The following is a 9,911-nucleotide window of genomic DNA, read 5'->3' as shown; positions in this document are numbered from 1 at the left end:
CAACCGCCTGATCTCGGAATTCCGGGAATTGACAGTTTTGAGCTCCAAAATTGAACTGGGTTGGGACCTATAAATACCCCACCCATTCAGCACTGAAATAGCAAGAACTTACCCGAAATCTTGATCTTTTTCAGTGATTTTTAGAGCTCAAAATTGTTGTAAAGGCCAAAAGTTCTCCTCCCTCTTTTCTTCCAAGTTCTAAGTTGTAAAGAGAGGAGAGAAATTTCTGTAAGGGTTGTCTCCTAAGCCCGTCAAAAGGAGTGAAACTATAAAAGGGTGGTTGGCCTTCGCCTTGTAATATCCCATTAGTCCCACATCGGAAGTGGGGAATGTGTGTGATTAGCTTATAAGGGCCTGATGAGTGTACTACGTACCCTCCCGTTTAAGCACTTTGGTCCGCCGTTGAGGACCAAAATGGAGTTATTGGCTAGTTAGCTCATCAGACCCGGGTCGTGACATTTGGTATCAGAGCCGACCTAGCATTTGGGCAGGGTGAGAGGGCTGCAGTAGGAAAGGGCTACCCGTGGATGAAGTCAGAGAACTCATCATGGCGTGGAGCCACCACTGAGTTAAACCTCACATGCACTATGCTAGGGTTCGATCTGGGATATGTCGGGCCTTGACGAGGACGTCAAGCTAATTGAGTTGGGGATAGTGTAATATCCCATTAGTCCCACATCGGAAGTGGGGAATGTGTGTGATTAGCTTATAAGGGCCTGATGAGTGTACTATGTAACCTCCCGTTTAAGCATTTTGGTATCAGAGCCGACCTAGCATTTGGGCAGGGTGAGGAAAGAGCTACCCGTGGATGAAGTCAGAGAACTCATCACGGCGTGGAGCCACCACTAAGTTAAACCTCACATGCACTATGCTAGGGTTCGATCTGGGATATGTCGGGCCTTGACGAGGACGTCAAGCTAATTGAGTTGGGGATAGTGTAATATCCCATTAGTCCCACATCGGAAGTGGGGAATGTGTGTGATTAGCTTATAAGGGCCTGATGAGTGTACTACGTAACCTCCCGTTTAAGCATTTTGGTCCGCGGAGTTATTGGCCAGTTAGCTCATCAGACCCAGGTCGTGACACGCCTATTGAAGGAAGGCCTCTAGTTGACGTCGGTGACCTCGTCGGTGGAGGAAGCCAAAAGTGGAGTAGGTCAAGATTTACCGAACCACTCTAAATCTCGGTTTGTATTTACTTTGAGCATTTTATCTTTACTGTAAACCTCCTTAATAGCTTACTGCCCTCTGTGCTCTTAACGAACGAGTTTCTAAGTTCAGAGCTTTCCGAATCTGCGTTTAGACGTAAATCGACTTTTTCGTACGAGCATCATATTTCAGTTTATGTTTACGTTTAAACTTCAATCATAACTGCAAACTGCCTTCTGTGCATTTATAAAACATATCTCAAATTTCAGTATCTTCAGAATCGGCATTTAGACGTAAATTGGTTTTATCGTACGAACATCGCATTTCAGTTTGCGCTTGCATTCTGATTTCCATCATAAACTGCAAACTGCCTTCATAGATCTACTTTAACATCATCTCACTTAATCTTAAGTTAAAGTAATCTTAGAATCGGCTTTTACATCGAAATCGTTTTTATCGAACGAACGCAGCTTTCGAAATTTTAATAGTTGAAAGATTTCCGCTGCACTAATTCACCCCCCCCCCCCCCTCTTAGTGCTCTTGATCCTAACAATTGGTATCAGAGCCCGGTATTTCTCATTTCGGACTTACACCCAAGAGAAATGGCTCTTCATGGCTTTCAAGAGGGCTTTTCGATTTTTCGTCCACCGTTGTTTAACGGATTGGACTACACCTATTGGAAGACCCGAATGAGGATCTTTCTTATTTCTATGGATGTTGAACTTTGGAATCTTGTCGAAAACGGTTTTTCGAAGTCTTTTCTTCCAATGATCGAATGGTCGGATTTAGAGAAGAAGCATTTTTCTTTAAACGCAAAGGCTATGAATGCCTTATTTTGCGCTTTGGACAAAAATGAGTTCAATCGGGATTCTTTGTGCGAAACGGCTTTCGATATTTGGCGCACTCTTGAAATCACGCACGAGGGAACTAGTAGAGTCAAAGACTCGAAAGTTAATATTTTACTGCATGATTTCGAGCTTTTTCAAATGAAGCCAAGCGAAACCATTGGTGACATGTACACCCGTTTTACGGATGTCGTCAATGGTTTAAGAGCTCTTGGCAAATGTTTTTTGAATTCTGAACTTGTGAACAAGATTTTGCGTTCTCTTTCTAAGAAGTGGGATTCAAAAGTAACGGCTTTACAAGAAACAAAAGATTTAAATATTTTTTCACTTGAAGAACTAATTGGTTCATTGATCACATATGAAATGACGTGCAATGCACGTGAAGAACTTGAGAACCACCTTCCAAAGAACAGGAAGGATTTGGGACATAAAACATTTGAAGACCACTCGAGCATAAGCTCAAGTGATGATGAACTTAAACTACAAATGAAACAAAAATTAAAAAGTAAAAAGAACGGAACTACTTACTTTGAACGCAAGAAGAAGAACAAAAATTGGGATGAATCAAGCTCCTCCGAAGACGAGGAGAAAATCAACAAATGCGAGGTGGCAAACTACGCCTTTACACCTTTCGACGCTGAGGTAATCAAAATGCCTTTAATTTACTTTGAAATTACATGATGCTTTTCATAAAGCATTTTTCTTTTTTATTTAATTTTCTTGAAAATTGCATGTTTAATAATTTTATAATGAAAATACAAACAATTAGGAATCATGCTTATCATTCTAGTAATTTTGAAAATAATCATGAAAATTATATGTTTATAATAAACAAAATGATTTTGATTAAAAAATACCTTATGAAATCATGCTATATGTGGTTGAGAAGTAATAATGTGTATCATGTTGATTTCCATTGTTATTTCTCGATTTTGAGTATATGAAATCATGTTTAATTTGAAGTTATGATTAATGAGTATATATTTTTGAAATTATGTATGATGATTCTTGATATTTATGGATTATCGATTTTCATTATAATAACAGTGGCTTTAAAAAAAAAAATTGATGCATGTTTTCATAAATGAAAAGGCATGCTAACATGAAATCGACCACTTAAAATGAAACACTTAAAAAGGGGGAAAATATATTATCAATGAAATCATGAATCTATTTATGTTATAAATTTTGTGAGCCATAAAAATGATTTTGATGATTTAAATTTGAAATGAGTTTTATCAAAATCACGATCTTGATTTATCAAATTGAATGAATTGAAAATGAATGATGATTTTTCTCTTGAATGATTGTGACTTGTATTCCTTGTATTCATGATATGATTTTTATGCAATTCTTTGTATTCATGAAATATTTATCTCATCACCCAATTATTTTTTTTCAATATTCCTCAAGTGATGATATGAATGCATGAGATATTCATGAATTTATTTTGATGTATGCAAATGAGAAGTTTCGATCATGCATGGTAGGATGCAATGTGACAAATTAATACCATGATGATTTGAAATATTTATGATTTGGAATGATGCATATGCTTTTTATTATGATAATGTATGATGTGTATCATGAATGCTTAGAAAAAATTAAATAAATAAATGTTTATATCATGTTATATGGTTTTACATATTATGCATGATATGCTATAGTGATGAGTGAAACAATGATTGAAATAATATGAATGATGATTTGGAATCATGCATATAATAATGAGTTTATATGTTTTGAAAATGTGCATGTTTTAATTTAAAAATATAATGATGCACAAATGAGATTGATACTAACCTTTGTCATGATTTAAAAATTGATGTAAAGGGTTTTTCCCTTCTTTTTTGACAATGACAAAAGGGGAGATAGCTAGCTTGCACAATTCAAGAAGAAAGCAAAAATTGCACTTCTCAAAAGAGAAGAAATTGCTATCTTGAACATCACCAAGAAGTGCTATCTTGCAAATCTCAAGACACACAAATGCAATCATGCAAAATTTGTAATTTTGCACATCATTAAAATTTATGATGCTTTGGTGATTATGCATGTTCTAAAATGTTATAAAATTCACTAGCTTGCATGATGTAGAACTTAGCTATATTGAACATCACCAAGGAATGCTATCTTGCCTATCTCAAGAAGCAAAAAGTTAACTTGCACATCTAGCAAAACTTATATTTCAAGAAGCAAGAGTTGCTTTCTTGAACATCTCAAAATTACTAGCTTGCGGGCCTTAAAATGTAGAAATTTTTTGCTAGCTTGTATATGGTAAACTTGTTATCATACTACCATGATGATGAGCATGCCTTATCTTCATGATTATATTTGAAAAACTATGGCAAAAATATGTCCGAATGATTAAACGTGTTAAAATTATTTTTCGGACTTTTTTGATTGAATGATCAAATCACTTGATTGCCATAATGATTTTACACAATTACTTGCCATGATTACATGTTGGAAATTATGTGCTTGAATACAAAAATTTTCATGATAATAAGCATGTTTTACCTTCATGATTGTAATTGAATATCTCTAGTAAAACCCTGTCCGAATGTATGAAAGTGTCAAATTTCATTTTCGGATTTTCTTGATCCTAACAATTGGATTTTCTTGATACATTATCCTCTTCCGAACTTAACAAGCATATGTCATATCAAGTTTAATTCACATCATTGATTTTTGACATATGGAATCATCTAGCAAATGCACTTATCATGTGAAAAATATTTTTCGAGAAAAATATTTTATGATTCCCTCTTATAAAAGGAAGATATTTTTACATACAAGGATTTGACTCACTTACATATCTTAATCCTCGCAAAAATGAAGTGTGCTTTAATATCTTATCGATTTGAACTTCACATATGGCTTTCCTCCTTCATGTAAAAAGATAACAAATAAAAAGGAAGAAGCAATAAAAGCTATCTCCATGTCATGTTTTCCTCGAGATGTTTACATAATTGGTATCCTATCACTCACTGTTGGAAAATGACATGAACCAACTTATGGCATCGCACTTATATTTAAAATTTGCTTATATCGTTCTCCTTGTTGTTGATGACAAAGGGGGAGAAATATATAAATTGATACTATGAGTGCCATATTTGAAGAATATGAATAGATGTTATGAATGTCATATTATGATGAGATATCAAAAGCAGCATTCATATGAATAGGTGCTATGAATGTCATATCATGTTAAGATATCAAGAACTTGAATCGCAATTTTACATGTTGATATCTTACCATTTGATGATAGCAAACTTGCATGATAATAACAATAGATATTATATTTTTCATGCAATGAGTTAAACTTATATCACAAACACTTGATTGTGGTACTTCTCCTTTTTGTTGATGACAAAGGGGGAGAAGTATGTTGATGACATGACATGTTATGCATAAGTTTATAATGACATGTTGCTTGGATTTTTGAATCCAAGAGTTTCTATCAATATGGCATATTGATATAGGGAGTTTGTTTAAACTATGGGAGTTAAGGTTAACTCCGATTATGATGACATGTTGCTTAGATTTTTGAATCTAAGAGTTTCTATCAATATGGCATATTGATAGGGGGAGTTTGTTTAAACTTTGGGAGTTAAGGTTAACTCCGTCATAGGTGGTTGTCATCATCAAAAAGGGGGAGATTGTTGAATCTCGTATTTTGATGATGAAACCACTTGATGTATGTTTGTGATTTAATCTGCGTTTTAAGTGACGCAGGATACTTCGATCAGGATGAGACAATTAAAGCAGGAAAATCATGTTGTGCTGGAGGAACATGTCAGAAGATTGGACGTCGGTCCAGTGGATCGGTCGACGTATCGACAAAAGGCTTCGGGTCGTGGACTCGAGCATCGGGCCAAGAAGAGCGGGTATTGTGCCAAGGATATCGGAGTTGTGGAGTCAACTGGCCGATTGGGCAATAGGCTGCAAGAAAGGACGATGCGCCGAAGAATCGGACGAAGCGTCGAGGGACCAATGACATGCCGGACAACTTGGTTAATTGCTTAGGATTAATTATCTCAAACGAAGTGTTTGTTTTCAGTGTGCAGGATTAACTACGATGGAAGAAAGACATGCAGCAGGAGTTGCGCCGAAGTCAAGACTATGATCACGTTGGGAGTTCGAGAGTTTGACGGAAGTTTGGACGGTCGTCGGAGGTTTTGCGGGAACAAAACCGAGAAGTCCAGAAGCTTGCCAAAGAAGCTCGTCGGAACTCACCAAGATCAAATCGTGAAGTCTAGGAGCTTGCCGGGAGTCCGTAGAATGGTTTCCGAGAGTTTATCGGAAGACCGCCGGAAGTTCACCGGAAGCTCGCCGGAAGAAGTCTTGACTTGCGAACTTTGTAATAGCTTAAGAAATGTCTTTAAATTCGTAGTTAGCACGTTAATTAGGGTTAGGATTAGGTGTTAATCTTATAACCTGGTTAGGGGCCAATTGGGCCCGAATTCGGACTGGTTTGGGCCAAGTTTGGAGCCCAACCAGTGATCTGAAATAGTGCCAAGAGGTGCAACCGCCTAGGCTAGGATGTAGCATCGCCTAGGCTAAGTCTCCCAACGAGACTGGGCGGTGCAACCTCTCTTGACAAGAGGTGGCACCGCCTGAGCTCAGTCTTCGAGCTTTGCCAGGAGGTGCAACCGCCTGAGCTCGGTCTTCGAGCTCTGGCAAGAGGTGCAACCGCCACTGACAGGAGGTAGCACCGCCCAGAGGCTCAGTCTTCGAGCTCTGCCAAGCGGTGCAACCGCCCCAGTCAGGAGGTGCAACCGCCTGATCCCGGAATTCCGGGAATTGACAGTTTTGAGCTCCAAATTTGAATTGGGTTGGGGCCTATAAATACCCCACCCATTCAGCACTGAAATAGCAAGAACTTACCCGAAATCTTGATCTTTTTCAGTGATTTTTAGAGCTTAAAATTGTTGTAAAGGCCAAAAGTTCTCCTCCCTCTTTTCTTCCGTGTTCTGAGTTGTAAAGAGAGGAGAGAAATTTCTGTAAGGGTTGTCTCCTAAGCCCGTCAAAAGGAGTGAAACTGTAAAAGGGTGGTTGGCCTTCGCCTATTGAAGGAAGGCCTCTAGTTGATGTCGGTGACCTCGTCGGTGGAGGAAGCCAAAAGTAGAGTAGGTCAAGATTGACCGAACCACTTTAAATCTCGGTTTGCATTTACTTTGAGCATTTTATCTTTACTGCAAACCTCCTTAATAGCTTACTGCCCTCTGCGCTCTTAACGAACGAGTTTCTAAGTTCAGAGCTTTCCGAATCTGCGTTTAGATGTAAATCGACTTTTTCGTACGAGCATCATATTTCAGTTTACGTTTACGTTTAGACTTCAATCATAACTGTAAACTGCCTTCTGCGCATTTATAAAACATATCTCAAAGTTCAGTATCTTCAGAATCAGCATTTAGACGTAAACTAGTTTTATCGTACGAACATCGCATTTCAGTTTGCGCTTGCATTCTGATTTCCATCATAAACTGCAAACTGCCTTCATAGATCTACTTTAACGTCATCTCGCTTAATCTTAAGTTAAAGTAATCTTAGAATCGGCTTTTACATCGAAATCATTTTTATCGAACGAACGCAACTTTCGAAATTTTAATAATTGAAAGATTTTCACTACACTAATTCACCCCTCCCTCTTAGTACTCTTGATCCTAACATATACTAAATGTCAAGGGTGGGACATCTTCGCTAAAGCTTTCGTTGTGTGAGTCGATGAGTTAACATTCTTACAACATGAGCCGTTCTAGCACCAAAATATTTAAGAAAAATTGATAAGGTCTGACTCAGCCCAATGTGATTTGAGTCTATATACATAAGAAGGTGAGTTGACCAATGAGGTGTTGTTGATGCTTCTCAAGGGATCGAGGTGGACTAGCTCACATGCTCAAAGGGATAGTCTACACGAAGACCAAAGTCTAATTGGTGGATATGATAAAATTAATAAAATATAAGTGACTTGGATTATCATACAAAAGATAATTTTTTTATAATAGGTGAAAATGAGAGAATATTACCGGAGAGGGGTGACAACCCTCGAATCACTCTTTTTGTACTGGTGTCCACTTGGGTAAACCATGAGACAGATCCTATCCCCTCTTTGTTTAATCATGTTGCCGTAAACCATGAGTCATCACCCAGATTTTTCTTATCACCTAGCATATATCCTCATGTGCTTCCAAGACTGCGGTATGTTACTTAAAATTTGCCAGACCAGAGTACAAGATTTGAGTTTATAGATGTTATCATGATGCCTGTAGGTATGAGAAAAAAGAACACAATTTTAGGAAACCATTACATTTAGATGATATGAATGGATGTCATGGGCTTAGCACAAAAACTGAAGCATGGGTTGCTTGTGAAATATTGAATGATAACAGATACGAATAATTGTACTGGGGTGATCATTGACATGCATTAATGCGCATAGTCAAAGGTAAATTGATCTTTATTTTACTTATTAGAATTTATTGTTTTACACATTACTGACATAGTATCAGCCAAGTCTTTATAAATCATTAAAGAATCAATGTGTTGAACCTGTTGCGTGTTACATCAACGGATTTTAACATTGGTATTGTGAAGGCTATTGCTAGGTTACATAGTCTTCTTTCAAAATCAAAATCATAAGATTACATAATCTTCTTTCATTTTTTTGTGTGATAGGATGAACGTGGGTGATGTCTTAGTTAGTCCAACTCAAATGCAAGAGATCTGAGATGATTGAAGAAATGGTTCAAATGTTCATCAAGGACCTAATCTATACAAAGATCGATATCGGATGGAGATAACAATTAAGTCCCTCCAATGTTCAAATTAGAATTAAGATGATAAGTAGAATTATAGATGAATAGTAACTATTATTGATAATAATAAATTTATAAATTTTATAGTAAGTTGGGTCTAGAATAATATTATATTATATGAATGAAATATTTTTCCTTAGATCTATTAGGATAGCTATACTTGAATGACTGTCATATTGGTTAGGCGATATTATAATTAAGAGTAAACTTTCTCTTATTATTATTTAATTTATTTTAATAAGATTGGTATCTTAGTTGGATTGAGCTGAAGAAGGATAGAATTTAAGAACAGTCTAGAAGAACAAAGTAAGTAAGAATATTCTAAAAAAAAAAAAAAAAAGGATTAGGAAGCCTTGGGTTGAACATTTTTGCCGGCATCTCTTTTAGAAGCCTCGCCTAAAAAATTTCCACATCATGAATTGTGCTTGTTTACTGAGTCTTGTTGATAAAGCAAAACGTGTGGGTTGTCAAACTGTCTGATTGTAGTTGATGCAAATCAGTGAATCACATGCAAGAAAATTCTCTTCTATACATCAAAGGATGTTTCCAGTTTCCTAATTCACATTTTCTTTTTTTAAGAACCAAACCTTTTAGTGCTTAATTGATCTAAAAACACGTTTACAGGCTTCTGCATATGAACAAACCCAAGAACATGATCCAGATTTGATTGTAAGACACAGCTACGACACTCAAGGTTGGAACTCGGATTAGGATGGGCAACTGTCATGGTTTAATGCTGATGTCAGAGTTACGTTGGAAAAGGCTTGGGATTGCCATTGGTGTTGGCCTCCTCTTATGAACTCTTACCGGGCAACCACCAGCCGCTTCAAGATGCGGTATTTCTGGTCTCTCGGCAAACCTAGGCATGGAATGACTCTTGTGGCAAACCACCAAAGAGGTTCTTCCGGTACTTGACATAGTATCTTGGTCGAGATTTTTTCTTATATATATATATATATATATATATATATATATATATATATATATATATATATATATATATATATAGCTTTTAACATCTCGTTTATGTACTAAACATGCCAGTGATTACCGAAGCTGGCTGTTGTGTTTCTACTTCATGGCCCTTAACTTAGTTGCTC

This window comes from Musa acuminata, chromosome BXJ3-3 (genome assembly GCF_036884655.1).
Source record: "Musa acuminata AAA Group cultivar baxijiao chromosome BXJ3-3, Cavendish_Baxijiao_AAA, whole genome shotgun sequence".
Lineage (NCBI taxonomy): Eukaryota > Viridiplantae > Streptophyta > Magnoliopsida > Zingiberales > Musaceae > Musa > Musa acuminata.
Note: the sequence above shows the minus strand (reverse complement) of the source record.